The 7500-nt window shown below is 36.5% G+C and overlaps 2 non-coding genes across 2 annotated transcripts; one reads left to right on the forward strand and one right to left on the reverse strand.

Moving 5' to 3' along the window:
- Positions 1–34: 34 nt before the first annotated feature.
- On the reverse strand, positions 35–116 carry Trnas-cga. The gene has a single exon. It is a non-coding gene; the product is annotated as a tRNA-Ser (tRNA).
- A 6687-nt stretch (positions 117–6803) lies between these two features.
- On the forward strand, positions 6804–6885 carry Trnas-cga. Its single transcript has one exon. It is a non-coding gene; the product is annotated as a tRNA-Ser (tRNA).
- The last annotated feature ends 615 nt before the right edge of the window (positions 6886–7500 follow it).

The following is a 7500-nucleotide window of genomic DNA, read 5'->3' on the forward strand; positions in this document are numbered from 1 at the left end:
TATAATAACTCGGTAAAACAAAAAACTTATAAGTCGCTGCGGACAGGATTCGAACCTGTGCGGGCAAAGCCCATTGGATTTCGAGTCCAACTCCTTAACCACTCGGACACCGCAGCTATGATATAATTTTCAACGAAAGCCCATTTTGGATTTACGCGTTACGTCAATTATCGAAAGATGGTGGCGTTATTTTTCTAACCATAATTTTTGCACAATTTTCAAGAGCAGCTGGATCTGAACAAAAATCTCAGTCTGAGATATCGGAAATTTGATAAAATCCAGCCGATAACGGGGAGCCAAGCTGATAGAGAGGGGGGAGGGAGAGAGAGAGAGGGAGGGAGGGAGGGAGGGAGGGAGGGAGAGAGAGAGAGAGAGAGAGAGAGAGAGAGAGAGAGAGAGAGAGAGAGAAAGAGAGACAGACAGACAGACAGACAGACAGACAGACATAGGAAGAAAGAGACACACACACATACACACTGAGAAAGGTCTGTATGAGCTACTATTCATACAGGCTTTGATACATGAACTACTAGCGCCTACATCATTATTACTGATTATAATAGACTGTGGATAAGGGGACTTTACGAAGCCTGAAAAAGAAGCATTGCAAACTGTCTAAGAAGCGAGGCATAAAGTAATGAAAAATGACAGCGCTTAGCAAAACACGTGTCACTGGCATTGCGTAATTGGATATATATACGCCTGTGTGTGTGTGTGTGTGTGTGTGTGTGTGTGTGTGTGTGTGTGTGTGTGTGTGTGTGTGTGTGTGTGTGTGTGTGTGTGTGTGTGTGTGTGTGTGTGTGTGCGCGCGTGTGTGTGTGTGTACTATAATAATTGCAAGTATCTCCTGACAAATCTTTTCAGTATTTCTATTTAACAAATTTCAAATCTGTCTCAACGTTTCCAAAGCGCATATATATATAGAGTTAATATTACATTACTTTATATTATTATAATACAGTACACTAATTCTTACAGACTTGAGGTTCGAGCGTTTGTCTATCGTCAGAGGTTTAATAGATGGATATGTCCCATTTTCATAATGTCAAAAGCTATTTTCTACCAGCACTGAAAATACTCCTACACAGATAAATTTAATCTGAAAGTAATTTTGAAGGAGATCGCCAAAGAACCAAAATTAATTTCCAGAAAAAAGGAGGAGCTTTGATGACGTCACACTAAGCAATTGCCAACTGCTCTTTCATCTTAAAAGGACGTTTTTTATGGAAATTTGTTAACGGAGAACGACGAACAAATTTGCATAAAACAGACTCAGGTGTAGTGAGGCAATTATAGAGCGAAACTGAGAAAAAGATAGATAAGAAATACAAAATATAAAATGAAGTCGATTAATTCATCAGACCAGAAAAAAGGATAGAGGAAGAATTAAAGAGAGAGAGAGAGAGAGAGAGAGAAGAGAGAGAGAGGGAGAGAGAGAGAGAGAGAGAGAGAGAGAGAGGAGAGAGAGAGAGAGAGAGAGAGAGAGAGAGAGAGAGAGAGAGAGAGAGTGTAGTGAAATGGATACGTGATCTTTACGCCTCACATACCAGAAAAGCCATGTGTGCCTTCTCTTTTAATAACTCCACTGTCCTCAGCCGACCCCAACAGGTCTACAGCCGTGACAATTGATAAATTGACCTTAGAACACGCTAATCCCACCCTTATTGCTTGTAAACAATTCCCATGACGTTATTCTCATGTCTGTGTGTACAATTATGTGTTGTTTATACTCAAAATGTTCGTCAGATAATGCTTATTCCGAATCACTAAATATGTTATCGCTATCTTTATTGATATTCGAAATGATTTTATGTTTTGTGAATACTCAGCAATTTTGTCTCCTTATCATGAACCTTTTTAGTTTGTAAACACCATAACTCTCTTCTTACACACAACTGTATATAAGGTACCCTTGTTCCTTCACCACGGAACCACCATGTGACCATATGTATCAGAATTTTTGTTCATTCAAATTATTTCTTTTTTTCTTTATGATTGTTTCAAACCCCCGTTTTTGTTCTAGAAAGGAGAGAAGGAAGAGGGAAGAAGGGAGGGGGGAGAGAGAGGGGGGGGAAGAGAAAAAAAGGGAAAGGGAAATTTTAAAAAAAAAGGAAGAGCAAGAGAATAGAGAAAAGGGTGGGGAAGGGGGGAAAGAAAAAAAGGGGGAAGGGGGGAAAGGCCCTTCTTTAAGGGGCCCCGGGGAAGATTAAAAAAGGAGAAGGAAAACCCAAAAAAAGGGGAAAAGGGGGGAAAAAGAAATGGGGAGAAAAACCCCCCCGAAAAGAAAAGGAAAAGAGGGGGGGGAGAGAGAGAAGAGAAGGGAGAGAAAAGGGGAGGAAGGGGGATGAGAGAGGGAGAGGAGAGAGAAGAGAGAGAGAGAGAGAGGGGGGAGGGGAGAGAGAGGGAGGAGATGGAGACGGGAGAAGAGGGCGAGAGGGGAGAGAGAGAGAGAGAAAAGGAGAGAGGGGAGAGAAAAAGAGGAAAGAGAGGCGAGAGGAGAGAGAGGGAGAGAGAGAGAGAGAGAAGGGGGAGAAAAGAGAGAAAAGAAAAGAGAGGGGGGGAGAGAGAGGGGGGAGGGGGGAAGGAGAGAGAGGGGAGGGAGAGAAGAGAAAGGGGGGGGGGAGAGAGAGAGAGAGAGAGGGGGGGAAAAGGGGAGAGAGAGAGAGAGAAGGGAGAGAGAGAGGGGGGAGAGAGAGAAAAGAGAAAAAGGAGAGGGGAGGAGAGAGAGGGGGGAGAAAAGAGAAAAGGGAGAGAGAAAAGAGAGAGGGGGGGGGGGGAGAGAGAGAGGGGAAAGAGAGAGAGAAAAAAGGAAAAGGAAAGAAAAGGGGTTTAGGAGAAATGAAGAAGGGAAGTAAAAAAAAGGGAAAGAAAAAAAAAAAGGGGAAAAAAAGAAAAAAAGAAAAAAAAGAAAAGGGAAAATAAAAGAGAAAAGGGGAGAAAAGGGAGAAAAAGGAAGGGGGAGAGAGAGAAGGGAAGGAGAGGATGGAGAAGAGAGGTTTAAAAGGGGGGTAGGAAAAACGAGGGGAAAAAGGGAAAAAGGGGGAAAAGAAAAAAAGAAAGGGGAAAAAAGGAATAAGAAGAAAAAAAGAAAAAAGAAGGAAGAAGGGGAAAAAGAAAAAGAAAAAAAACGGGGAGAGAGAGGGGGAGGACGAGAGGGGAAGAAAGAAAAAGAAAAAGGAGAAAAAAGAGGAAGGGGAAAAAAGAGAGGGGAAAAAGAGAGAGAGGAGAGGAGAGGGGGGGGAAGGGGAAAGAGGAAAAGGAGAGGGGGAAAAGGAGAAAAGGAGGGGGAAGGAAGGAGAGGGGAGGAGGAGAAAGAAAAAAAGAAAAGGGGAAGGGGAAAGAGAAAAAAAGAGGGGGAGGGGAGAGAGAAAAAGAGGGGGAGAGAGAGACCCCCGAGGCGAAAAAGAGAGAGGAGAATGGGGAAAAAAGAAAGGGGGAGAAAGAGAAAGAGAAAAAGAGAGAGAGAGAAAGAGGAAAAAGGAAAAAAAGAAAAAAGAGGGGAAAAGGAAAAGGAAAGAAAAAGAAGAGAGGGGGACGAGAGAGAAAGAGAAGAGGGGAGGAAAGAGAAAGAGAAAAAAGAAAAAGGGGGAGAAGGGGAAGGAGGGGGAAAGGGGGGAGAAAGAGGAAAGAAAAAAGAGAAAGAAAGAAAAGAAAAGAAAAAAAGGGAAAAAGGGGAAAAAAAGAAAGAGAAAAAAATGACAGAGATAGAAAAGGAATGAAGGCGGGAAAAAAGTAAGAAAAACGAATACTCACTTTGGAAAATCAAGCTTATTTTACCCTTATCGTGAAAGGGGAAGGAAAAACAGTAAACCCTTTTTTTCATTTGCCAAAAACCCTCTTTTTTCCCCTCAAAAAAGTTTGAAAAAAAAAATGAAAAAACATAAGCTAAAGCAAAAATAAGATTTAAAGGAGCCCCCCATCTAGCCAAAAAAGAAGATAGATCAGGTATGTAAATCAAATTAAATAATATAATATGTTGGATATTTTATGTCATATGAAAAAAAAAATATATATATATGAAAATAAATCCTATTTAAAAAAAAAGCGAAGTAACAATTTAAAAATCGCTTCAAAGGCCCAAAAAAGGGTAAAATTATGAAAAAATAAATTTATTTTTTTAAAATTTTAAAGGGTTTTTTATAATGAATTATTGTAAAAAATTTTTAAAATTTAAAAATTTTTTAAAAAAATTTAATAAGATTTGGGAAACGAAAAATTTTGGGGTTTGTGATTATTTAAAAAGGGTTTTTATGGCTATGGTATTTTTTAAAATTTAAGTATGAGGGGGGGGGTTGGTGAATTATTTATTTTTTATTGGGGAAAACGCTGCGTCAGAAGGGGAAATGGGCCAAAAATTTTTAAAACAAAAAGGAAAAGGGGTTTTAATGAGAATATGTACGTTTTTCTGTCAGTTTGTTTGTCTGTTTGTCTCTTTGTCTGTATGTTTGTCTGTCTGTCTGTCTGTCTGCCCAAACTGTCTGTCATTGTTTCTCTCTCCTCTCTTTCTTTTTCCCCCTCTCTCTCTCTCCCTCCTCTCTCCCTTCTCCCTTTTCTCTCCCTCTCTCCTCTCTTCTATCTAAACTATCTATCTATTTGCCCCACACACACACACACACACACACACACCTTCCCTCCCTCCCTCTTTCGGTCAATGCTGCATACAATTTCTATCAGTTTCAAAATCATTAAAGAAATGCGCAGAATACACTTACTATCTTGTTAAAAAATAAATAAATAAATAACCTGATGGTTTTATCCTCATTTTCTATTAAATTTTATAATTTATGTTGGAAAAATTTATTTTATTAATATAAAATAATATATATATATAAATATAATATTATATTTTATATATTTTATATATAAAATATATATCAAAAATATATATAGTCAAGTAGATTTAAGTCCCAAACAGTAAAAAAGTCAATTTTAAATAGAGATTTAGAATGAATGCTTCGGAAAAATATCTTTTCGGGAATCGATATGTCTTTTTTAAATCTTCATTAAAAAGGAAAAGTTTTTTCTTTTCTTTTTTCTTTTTTTCCTTTTTTTTTTCTTTCATCTTTTATTGTTTTAATCATCTATTTTCCTTTGTGAGAACGACAATCGACCAAGTCTAACATCGCTCGCAAAGACAGTGCCAGGGGTTTAAAAGCTAATTTAAAACCCTGTTTTCTTAATCTTTTAAACCAAAATTTTATTATAAACTATTTTTATCTAATTTTATATCTATATTATCTTTTATTTTTTATATCTATCTAAATTTAAATTTTTATTTAAAATCTTTTCTATATTTTTCTTTCTTTTATCTATCTATATCTTATCTATCTATATCTATCTATATATATTCTTTTTAAACTATATCTATCTATATCTATCTATATTTTTTTATCTATTAAACTATCTATATCTATACCTCCCATAACCATTTTCTACTCTTCTATATCATACCTCCTCCCTCTCCTCTCTTCTCTCTTTCTTTCTCTCTCTCTTCCCCCCACTCTCTCTCTCCGTTCTCCCCCCTCTCTCTCTCTTCTTGAAATTTTTAAGTTGAAAAAAAAAAATTTCATAAAATTTTGCATGGGTTTGGCGGCCCCCAAAATTTTTATAGAGAAAAAACAATAGTTTTTAACAGGGTTCTGGGTTTTTTTTTTTATGGTATTTACTGGTTTTTACCCTTATTTCTTTTAAAGGGAAAGGCCGAAAAAAAAAAAAGCGAAAATGGGTAAGGTTCTGGACATGAGTATAAGTGAAATAAACTTCGATATAAGGTACAGGTGGGGAATTTAATGGTGATGATGATGATAATATTAATGATAATAATAAAAAATAATAAGAAAAATAATAACAACGACGACGGAAAAACAAAAAAACAACCCAAAACAACAATAAAAAAAATACTAATAATAAAAGATAAAGGGCAAAAAAATAAAAATGACAATAATAATGATTATTATCATTATTATTATTATAATGATAATAACAAGAATAATGATGACAGTAATAATAATAATGGTACTAATAATGATAATGATAATGATAACAAATGAAAAAAATAACAAACCCCCGTGATGTGATAATTTGTAGTAACAATTTAAAAATGATGATAAAAAATTTATGATAGGAATTCCCCATGGGCCTTCCCTGTACAATATTTCCACAACAATATTAACTTAGTTTTTTCCCTTTGCGGTGCTCAATATGGCTGACGAGGAAGCGTCACGGTTTTATGCCATTTTTTTTTACAGGGTTTGCGGTTTTATTATAATATAAAAATATATTTTATAAAATAATATATATATTCTATTATATATATTTTAAAATATATGTATATAATTATATATGGGATATAATAATTTTATTTATAATATAATTTTATATATAAATTTTTAAAATATTTTGTGTGTGTGTGTGGGGTGTGTTGTGTGGGGTGGGTGGGGGGTGTGGTGTGTGTATGTATTTTATATAAACACACGTTTCACACCAAAATACACACCCACACACACAACACACACAACACCCCACAAAAAACCCCACAACACCACACACACACACAAACACAACACACACACACACACACACACACACACACCACTAAAGTGCGCAGCACCCTAAGGGATTTACAAAAACCCCCAACACCAAATGCACAAACGCACTCACATTTTTTTTTTTTTTTTTTTTTATAATTTGTTCTAAGATCTGTGATCCTGGGGAAAAGCGGATGGAAAATATGCAAATAAGACTGCTCGTATATCCCTTATTATTTTTTATCAGTAGTCTATGATTGACGCAAAACAAAATGAGCTGCGGTGTCCGAGTGGTTAAGGAGTTGGACTCGAAATCCAATGGGCTTTGCCCGCACAGGTTCGAATCCTGTCCGCAGCGACGTATAAAGGTTTTGTTTTACTAAGTGAGTATATTATATGATGAAATCCAAATCCTGTCCGCAGCGGTTGAAGATCTATTGCATATAGCAAGTGAATAAAAGAGAAGGCTATTTATGTTATTTATACTTTTATCAGCAACGCCGACGAAGGAATAACAAGCGAGCAGTGTAATTATAAAGCAAAGCAGGGAGGGATGGACGAAAGGCGTTCGAATCTTGTCCGCAGCTTCATTTTTTATTAATTGATTAATTAATTATTTTTTTTATATAGCAAGTGGCTATATTAAATAGTTGTAACGTATCTAAGGGGGTGGAGGAGAGACCTAGGGGTGAGAATAGCAAATTGTGACATAAGCTGATTGCATAAACCGTGACGTGTCACTGATAACATGAAAATGTCACTAGAGAGTAAGGTAAAGCCACATTACACATTTCTTTACACTGAATTGATCAAATTTATTGATAATCGTGCATTTTCTCTCTCTCTCTCTCTCTCTCTCTCTCTCTCTCTCTCTCTCTCTTTCTCTCTCTCCTCTCTCTCTCTCTCTCTCTCTCTCTCTCTCTCTCTCTCTCTCTCTCTCTCTCTCTCTCTCTCTCTCTTGTGATAAACAAGC

This window comes from Penaeus monodon, chromosome 16 (assembly GCF_015228065.2).
Source record: "Penaeus monodon isolate SGIC_2016 chromosome 16, NSTDA_Pmon_1, whole genome shotgun sequence".
NCBI classification, from domain to species: Eukaryota; Metazoa; Arthropoda; class Malacostraca; order Decapoda; family Penaeidae; genus Penaeus; species Penaeus monodon.